This window comes from Mastomys coucha, unplaced genomic scaffold, assembly GCF_008632895.1.
Source record: "Mastomys coucha isolate ucsf_1 unplaced genomic scaffold, UCSF_Mcou_1 pScaffold3, whole genome shotgun sequence".
Classification (NCBI taxonomy): domain Eukaryota; kingdom Metazoa; phylum Chordata; class Mammalia; order Rodentia; family Muridae; genus Mastomys; species Mastomys coucha.
In genome coordinates, this window is record NW_022196909.1 from 15,444,112 (window position 1) to 15,452,652 (window position 8,541).

General features: G+C 42.4%; 1 long non-coding RNA gene across 1 annotated transcript in view; it reads right to left on the reverse strand.

Annotated features, from left to right (window-relative positions):
• LOC116074959 overlaps window positions 1–8,535 on the reverse strand; it is an 11,217-nt gene extending 2,682 nt beyond the window's left edge. The window contains exon 1 of the long non-coding RNA XR_004112360.1: window positions 7,943–8,535. This is a non-coding gene — a long non-coding RNA (uncharacterized LOC116074959). The remainder of the gene's footprint in view (window positions 1–7,942) is intronic.
• Between the last annotated feature and the right edge of the window lie 6 nt (window positions 8,536–8,541).

Here is an 8,541-nt window from a genome sequence, read left to right on the forward strand (position 1 = left end):
GAGAGAGAGAGACAGACAGAGAGAGAGAGAGAGAGAGAGAGAGAGAGAGAGAAAACAGTTTTAAAACCTAGTGTGGTAAGTGTGGTGCATATGCTTATAATCAATGAGACAGATCAAAAGCACACTTGAAACTAATCGAGGCTACATGATAAGACCCATCACAAACCAAAACAAAGAGAGAGACAGAGAGAGATGAGAGAGAGACAGAGAGACAGTGAGAGAGAGAGAGAAGAATCCTTCTCCTTTGATTCTTAGTGTAATCCTTTCAGGCTACAAAGCTGATTCTGTTGCCAGAGAAAAAAGTCAAAAACGAAAAGGGAAGAATTCAGTACTTCTACATGCATAAGGGAAGCCAGAGCCCTTTCGTGGCCTGAAGGACTTACAGGATCAATGTTTCTTATCTCACTGACCTCTGCTGAGTCCCTGCCCTCCACTCACGCCACTAGAGAGCTCTGACTTCTGCCTTTTTCTCAAAAACCTCAAACAACATTCTCTCATCAGGGCCTTGGTACTCCCTGTGGCCTTTGCTAGGGATTCCTTCCCACCTTCAGGCAAACTCTCTGAATGGTCTGCCTCTTTCCTTCAAAGTCATTTCTTAGCAGGAGCTTCCCATGTCCCTTTACCCAGAATTCCAGGCTTTCCTAGTTTTATGTAATCTTGCTCCAGCATTTCTGTCCCTAGCTAGCTAATATCCCCTTAGCATATTTATCTTGCTTATTATCAGCCCCCTCCTCCAGAATGTCATACTGAGTTTTCTCTACATTTTCTCTACATTTCAGTCCCTAAATGATGTTCTAACATGTAGAGGCACAACATATTTATTGAATGAATGAAATCAATTTTTTATTTCCTTTGAAAGAAGGAGCAATTTTCCAAGCATTACTGTTCGTTAAAAGCAAAGGAGATGTAATGGTTTGAAAGTGTGATCCCTAGTAACATTTATTGTGCTCACTTCAGAATGTTAGTCACCTTTTCGTTTGCTTTTGTTTGTTTGTTTGTTTGTTTGTTGTTGTTGTTGTTGTTTTTGGTTTTTCGAGACAGAGTTTCTCTGTATAGCTCTGGCTGTCCTGGAACTCACTCTGCAGACCAGGCTGGCCTCGAACTCAGAAATCCACCTGCCTCTGCCTCCCAAGTGCTGGGATTAAAGGCGTGCACCACCACAGCCCAGCTACCTTTTCATTTCATAGGTAATGTTGTGACAACCATGGGCATAAAAATACATGGTATTTCTCTGTGAAATAACCACACGGTTTTGGTTAAAACATATGACATTCATATGACAATAGGAACCTATTCATACAAATACAGTCATTCCATATGTAACAGACAGGTGTCACCTTAATCTCTGGAATGACCTGACTAGCAGGATCTTTCCATGATAGTAAGATATTCTGACTCAGCCTAGAGACAGAGAAGATCACTTAACAAAGAGATTTGATAAAAATTCCTATTTGCATTTTTTTCTATTCACATATACGAAGTCTCTAGAATCATCTAACTATCGTATTAGACTTTTACCGTAGACATTTGGAATGTGAAGGAATGTTTTGTAATGCCTCAAGAGACACAGACTCAAATGTCCTGGGATTTTGCTGTGATGAAATTTTGCCTCAAGTTCTCAAGGTTGTGTCCAGCTGCACGGCCGCTTCAAGGACTTGAGCTCAGCTCTTGGAAACAGTTGCTCAATATGCTCTCTGTTTGTTGGAACATGGCTATCTCTGTCCTTCTAGAAGATTTGAAAACCAGTACAAGTGCCCTTCAATTTGAACTTCAACATAGTATCACAGTTAAGTGAACAATGACAACAACAACAACAAAAATTGAAGCAAACCTCCTTTTTAAATGACTGAGAACTGAAACAGTAACATTTGGGAGCAACTAAGCTGTACCCTAGTTATCATTTCAGTATTCAGTGTAGTGCATGCATCAGCAAACATATTCACTCTCTCATTACAATCACAGATTGACGTAGATCATCCTTTCTTGCTTATTCCCAACCCTACAACCACCACCCACAAGTTTTCAGGTAAATCAATGGGCGTGACTCAAATGCAGCTACATGAGTTTTAAAAGTCTTTCCACGGAATGAGTACCAACTTGCAAGAGGCAGACCACTGGAGAGTTCCCATCTCAGTTAGATCAGTCTCTCAACAAACAGAACTGATAGAATATATATAGTAGTTAGACTATTTTAGTAGATTTATTTCCCCAGTTCACAACATGACCGTTGTCATCATGAAGCAGAGCAGCCATGGTGTGACCTACAGAAGACAATATCAGTCATGTTACAGAAATAGTCAGAACAGTACAGCTGAAGCTAGATCATGGTCCTGGTTTGACTGCTCGCATTCCCTGGTAAGAAGAGTGGGACTGTATATATGATTGTATTAGACTGGCTCACAGATTGCAGTCCAAGTAGTCCAACAATGATGAGGGAAAGGCTGGGAAACCATTAGTGTTTCAGTCAATAGGAAGGGATGTCTCAGCAGGCCCAATATAGAACTACTGTTCTAGAGGACTCCTGGAGAGCTACTGGTCTTCAGTCTGTGTTGGAAACCTGAAGAAACTGAATTCAATACCAGCCATGACAACAGGACAGACAAACTTACCAGTGAGAGTGCAAGCAGGCAGAGCTTCCCTCTTCCCTGTACTTTTACATGAGCTGCTGCCAGAAGGTGTTGCCTAGATAGAGGGGGCGGTCTCCCTTCAAATGATCTAGAAAATCCCTCAGTGGAGTGCCCAGCAGCTTGGGTCCTAGTTGACACTAGATGTAGTTGATGACCAAGATTAACCATCACACCAGTCAAAATTCTATCTCCTATATATTTTCGTATATAAAAACCATGTGTGTGGTGGGACCAATGGCTCCAGCAGCATACGTATAGCAATGGATGGCCTAGTCAGTCATCAATGGGAAGAGAGGCCGTTGGTCCTGTGAGGGTTCTATGCTCCAGTGTACGGGAATGCCAGGGCCAGGAAGCAGGAGAGGGTGCATTGGTGAGTAAGGGGAAGGGGGAGGGAACAGGGATTTTTTTTCTTTTCATTTTTTTTTTAAACAAATTTTGTTGGTTTGACACAAGCTGGACAATAGACTCATTTCGGAAGAGAGAATTTCAGTTGAGAAAATGTCCCTAGTATATCAGACTTTGGTGAAGCCTATGGTACACTACCTGCTCCTCCCTGGTGGTCATCAACGTGACCCCAGCTCATTCTGTGTGTTGATACCCCTGGGCTCCTGGTCCTGGGTGCTACGGAAACAAAACAAAACCCTCAAAATGTCAATGAACTTCCTTTCAATCTTGATAGAAATGGGGCTGTTGGAGCCAGGCCTGTAAAGAAGTTCTGCAATCCTAGGGCCTTATGAGACTAAGGCAAGAAGACTACAGGTTCAAGGCCAGCCTGGGATAAATGAGACTCTAGGTCAAAATGAAAGAAAGAAATGGGGATTCAGCTCAATGGTCGAGACACTAACAAACACAAATGCCTGGATTCAATCTCTGGTACTGTGTAAGGAGGGGAGAAGAGGAGAAGGAAGAGGAGGAGGAAGAAGAGAAGGAAGAAGATGGGGAAGAGGAGGATGAATTGGGTCTGTTGAGAAATTCAGGACATTTTCATTGGCTCACTCTCCTCTGGTTTCTAAGATAATCAAATAAAAATTTAAGTTTGGAGCCAGAAGTGTTGGGGCACACTTTTAATTCCAGTAAACAAAAAGCAGAGGTAGGTGGATCTCTGTGAGTTTGAGGCCAGCCCGCTCTACATAGCAAGTTCCAGAAAAGCTAGAGTTATATAATAGAGTTATATTATATATATATATAATTATATATATAATATATAACCTGGTGTGTCTAGAGGGAGGGGGTGAAGTTTGAAAAACATCAATAAAAACCAAAAAAAGCAAGCACTTGGTTGTGTTTAGTGACTTAAAATGGTAGTATGGCTCTATTTTTACTTTTACCCTTGGGTATTGGAGCCTAGGTTGGGAACTTAGCCTACACAAGAACTCTCTGTAAATTTTATTGAACAAAGTAAATGAAACAATCTATCAGTAACATCATTCGAGGTGTAGGGGGGAAATAACAGAAAAAGGTGTTGTAGAAATTATTTAGTCTCAATCTAGGCCTTCTACCCTGTCTTTGATCATTTAGTTCTCAGATGAAAGACACCCAACTTTTATTGTTATAATAAGCTTTAATCAGCACTAGAGCTGGGTAGATACCTACCCTCTAAGCTATGAGAATCTATTTCCCCATTCATAACCTCAAATTATAATTTACCATGTTCCATCTGAACTGCTCTTCACTTCAGCTGGCCAGCTCTCATGGCCAGGCTTTCGTGACTCACCTACCCCATGGTATCTTCTTTCTCTCCTCCTTCTCCCTCTCCTCTAACCCCAAGCCTGGGAACCCCAAGTCCCCGTCTATCTCAATTTTGCCCAGCTATGGGCTGTAGCCATCTTTATTCACCAATCAGGGATAACTTGGAGGGCGAGGTCACTTGGGTCACTTTGGTCTACATGCAGATTCTCTTATCCTTGGGCCTTGCGGGGTTTGGGATAGTATTTAGCATTACAATACACAGGGGAAAGACCAAATGTTAACAAAAAGGGAACAGGACACAGATAAAAAGAAGTTTTCAAGGGTAAACTTTATCTTGGGTATAAAAACACAGCATGGGAAAAATATCTCAAGGTACTAAGAAGATGGCTCAGTCCCTCAACTGCTTGTCACTCAAATATGAGGACCTCAGCTTGGTTCCCAGCACCCCAGGTCAGAAGGCTGTGCAGTACTGTGGAGGTAAAGTCAGACCCATGATAGAGCTTGCTGACCAGATACTCTGGCTGAATCCAGGAGTTCCAGGTTCAGTGACAGACCCTCCCTCAAACAGTAAGAGGAGACCAAAAAAAAAAAGAAAGGAAAAAAGAAAAAAGCCTGTGCCATAAACTACAAGAAAAAAAAAAATCTGTTTTGTGAGCAGGGCTGGAGAGTTGGCTCAGGGCTAAAGAATAATTCTTGCTCCTCCAGAGGACTTGAGTTTTATTCCGAGCACCCACACAGAAGAGGTTCACTCCACCTCTAAACCTAGCTCCAGGGAGGTCTAACACATTCGGCCTCCAAGGGCACGCATGCAACAGTTCAAAGATGTGAAGAGCCATTGGGAAATGATATCCAACCTTGACCTGTGCCCCACACCCACGAATGCACGCCAAAAAAAAAAAAACAAAAAACAAAAAAAACAAAAAACAAAAAACAAAAAACAAATAGGGCTGATGAGATGGCTCAGTGGTTAAGAACACCGACCATTCTTCCGAAGGTCCTGAGTTCAAATCCCAGCAACCACATGGTGGCTCACAACCACCCGTAATGAGGTCTGACACCCTCTTCTGGTGCGTCTGAAGACAGCTACAGTGTACTTATTTATAATAATAAATAAATCTTTGGACCAGAGTGAGTAGGGACTGAGTGAGCGGAGTCTACCAGAGCAAGCAGAGGTCCTAAAAGTCAATTCCCAACAACCAGATGAAGGCTCACAATTGTCTGTACAGCTACAGTGTGTACTCATATACATAAAATAAATAAATGTGTTTAAAACAAACAAACAAATAAACAAACAAACAAAAACGCTACATGTGTTCACACACAAACAGTTTCTCCAGGGAGACCCAAGAGAAGTTCAAGTTCATAAAATCTTCACGGGAGGCAAAAGAGGCACAATTATGGGAACAAGAAAACTACAGAGTGATGTGGTAGCTCCAGGAAATCAAAGGAGTCTAGAAAGGAAGCAAAGGAGATGGGAGAAAGTTCCAGGGACTAAATGTGGGGGACACTCCTTGCAACCCTAACATTTGGGAGGTAAGAAGTCAGGAAGATCCAAAGCTAGTCTTAGTTATGTAGAAACTTTGTAGCCAGGTCAGGCTACATGACATGCTGTCTGACACAGAAAAGAAATTTCTCAGAATGAAACTTCAGGAATTTCCAGCTTTAAAGAACCAGGTAAGCACTCGCAACAAATAAGAGTCACGCTGAAATACGTTCAAAAGAGGGTAGGCTATCCAGCTGGCTCTGAGCCAGTTTGGGCTATGTAGTAAATGCAAGGCTGGCCTGGGCCCCGTGAGAACCAATCTCAAAAACCAAATAGAAGAAAGTAATATGAAGGACACACCGCCGTAGAAAAGAATAGAAAGCAGGGAAGGGAAGGAAAGAGGAGAATAGGAACAAGGGAGGGAAGGAGGGAAAGAGGGAGGGAAAGAGAGAGGGAAGAAGAGATAAGAGAAGGGGAGAAGGAAGGGAGGGAAGTTCTACAGATCTTAAGAAAGATAGCTCAAGCATTTTGAAGCAAGACGTGGATGATTGGTAGCTGTAATCCAATTGTCGTGAGTTCAAGACCAGCCTGGAGTTCACAGTGAGTTTAGGACAATCTAGAATACAGACGGAGACTCTGCCTAGAGAGAATAGGTCAAAATTAAAAATGAAAAGTTGATGCATACAATAGATCAGAAGCCAACTTTTGAGAGTTGTTTTTCTTCTTCTACTGTGAGTTCTGGAGATCAAGAAACAACTATTGTAACCCAGCGAGCACCTTGCCAGCCTGGGTTAGTTTGTTTGTTTGTCTGTTTAAGGCCGGTTTCACACGGCCTCAAGCTTATGAATTCATCATCAAGATCTGTCTCCAATGACTGATAGATATGTACAGGCACGTGTGCCTGGCTAAATATTTAATCTTCCTGAAAAAAAAAAGTCAGCTGAGAAAGTTATTTGCTTAAATTAAAGAATAAATCATCACTGATGGGTTCCAGGAAAAAAGATCTGATTCAGAAGTGAGGGGCGGCATTTTCTCAAATATGAAGGCTGCGTCCCCAGGTCTTGAGCTGGTGTTAGATACACAGAGTTGATGAGCCCAAGTTTGCTCAGGCCCAGAGGATAGGAAACCTAGTAAACATACAATATGGCAATTGCGGATTAATAGAGGAAGTCAGATACAGCACTTTTAACTGTCATAGCCCAGTAGACAGTGGTCTAATGCATATTAAGTCAAGAAAAAGTAACATATAATTAAATAAAGAATGTGAGGAACAGGAAGAAAGCAAACATACAAACTAGGGTCTCAGGACCTAAATCCAGGAGACAGAGTCAGAGATAGAAATAAGAAGAGGGAGCACTACCAGAGGAGGACTCTGAGGAGGGAGCACTACCAGAGGAGGACTCTGAGGAGGGAGCACTACCAGAGGAGGACTCTGAGGAGGGAGCACTATCCATGCCTAATTTATAGGCATGGAAGGCAATAAATGACCAACCCAAAAGAATAAAAAGTGGTTTTCCTCAAATGAAGAATAATTGGGGGTGGGAGGTCTGAGGAGATCGCCCAGCAGTTAAGAGCACTGGCTGTTCTTCCAGGAGACCCAGGTTCAATTCCCAGCACCCACGTGGCAGTTACAACTGTAACTCCAGCTTCAGGAAATCCAACACTCTCACACAGACACACGTGCAAGCAAAACATCAACTCACGTAAAATAAATAAATCATGAAAAAGAAAAAGAAAAATGGGAATGGGGGGGAAACAAAAGAAATACGGCTGTGTACATAGCTTTAAAACTGAATTGCTGGGGCCTGGGAGATGGCTCAGTGAGTAAGGGAGGTTTGCTCTTCTTCCAGAGGATCCAAGTGTGGATTCCTGTGCCCAAATCAGACAACACACAATCCCCTGTGACTCCAGCTCCAGAGGACAGGACACCTTTACACATGTGTAATACCCACATACACGGATGCATAAAAAGTAAATCTTAAGAAGAAACTAAGTTTTTAAAGATAATTTACATGTATAAAAAGAAAAGTAAATTTTAAAATGTATATTTTCGAGGCATAACGCACTATGCGATATATAGAGATAGATGATACATGGAAAAATATATAGATAATAAAATGGTTATGATGGTAAGGCAAATTACCATATCCATGCCGGCAGGCTTTCTCCCCCTTCTTATTCCTACTGTTGTATTTTGCTTTTGTCTGTCGACTTACGATGCAAAGTGTTTTGTCTTTTAACTTCTAAAGTTTTACACACAAGGTAGCCTAGTTCAGATGAGTTTCCAAGCTGACTGCACACACGTGGAACTCAGTTTTTGGATGATGGTAAGTTTCCTAACACCCTAAAGGAGCTCTGTCTGACTGCTAGTAACGTTCCTTTTTTTCCTTGGTAAAAAGAGTTAACGAAGTTTCTGCTCTAGTCTTTCCCTGCCGGAGTCATCTGGAGTGTATCCTGGGAGGCACACAACATGCACAGGAAGCTGTCTTCATCCACCTCACTCTGATCCTCCTCCGAGAAGGCCGTGGCTCACCGTGCTGTGCCGGTTCTTCAAGAAGAAGAGAGTTTGGTTAGCGTTGAGTTGTAAATGCCTTCAAATTATCTGGTTACGCTTGCTCAGATTCAAGTCGTCGGGTTAAAGGTACAGGGCACACAGCTGTCTCTCGGCGTTGTCTGGCTGTGTTATCCTTGGGACCTCGGTGGAGCGCTGCTCTCTCTCTCTCTCTCTCTCTCTCTCTCTCT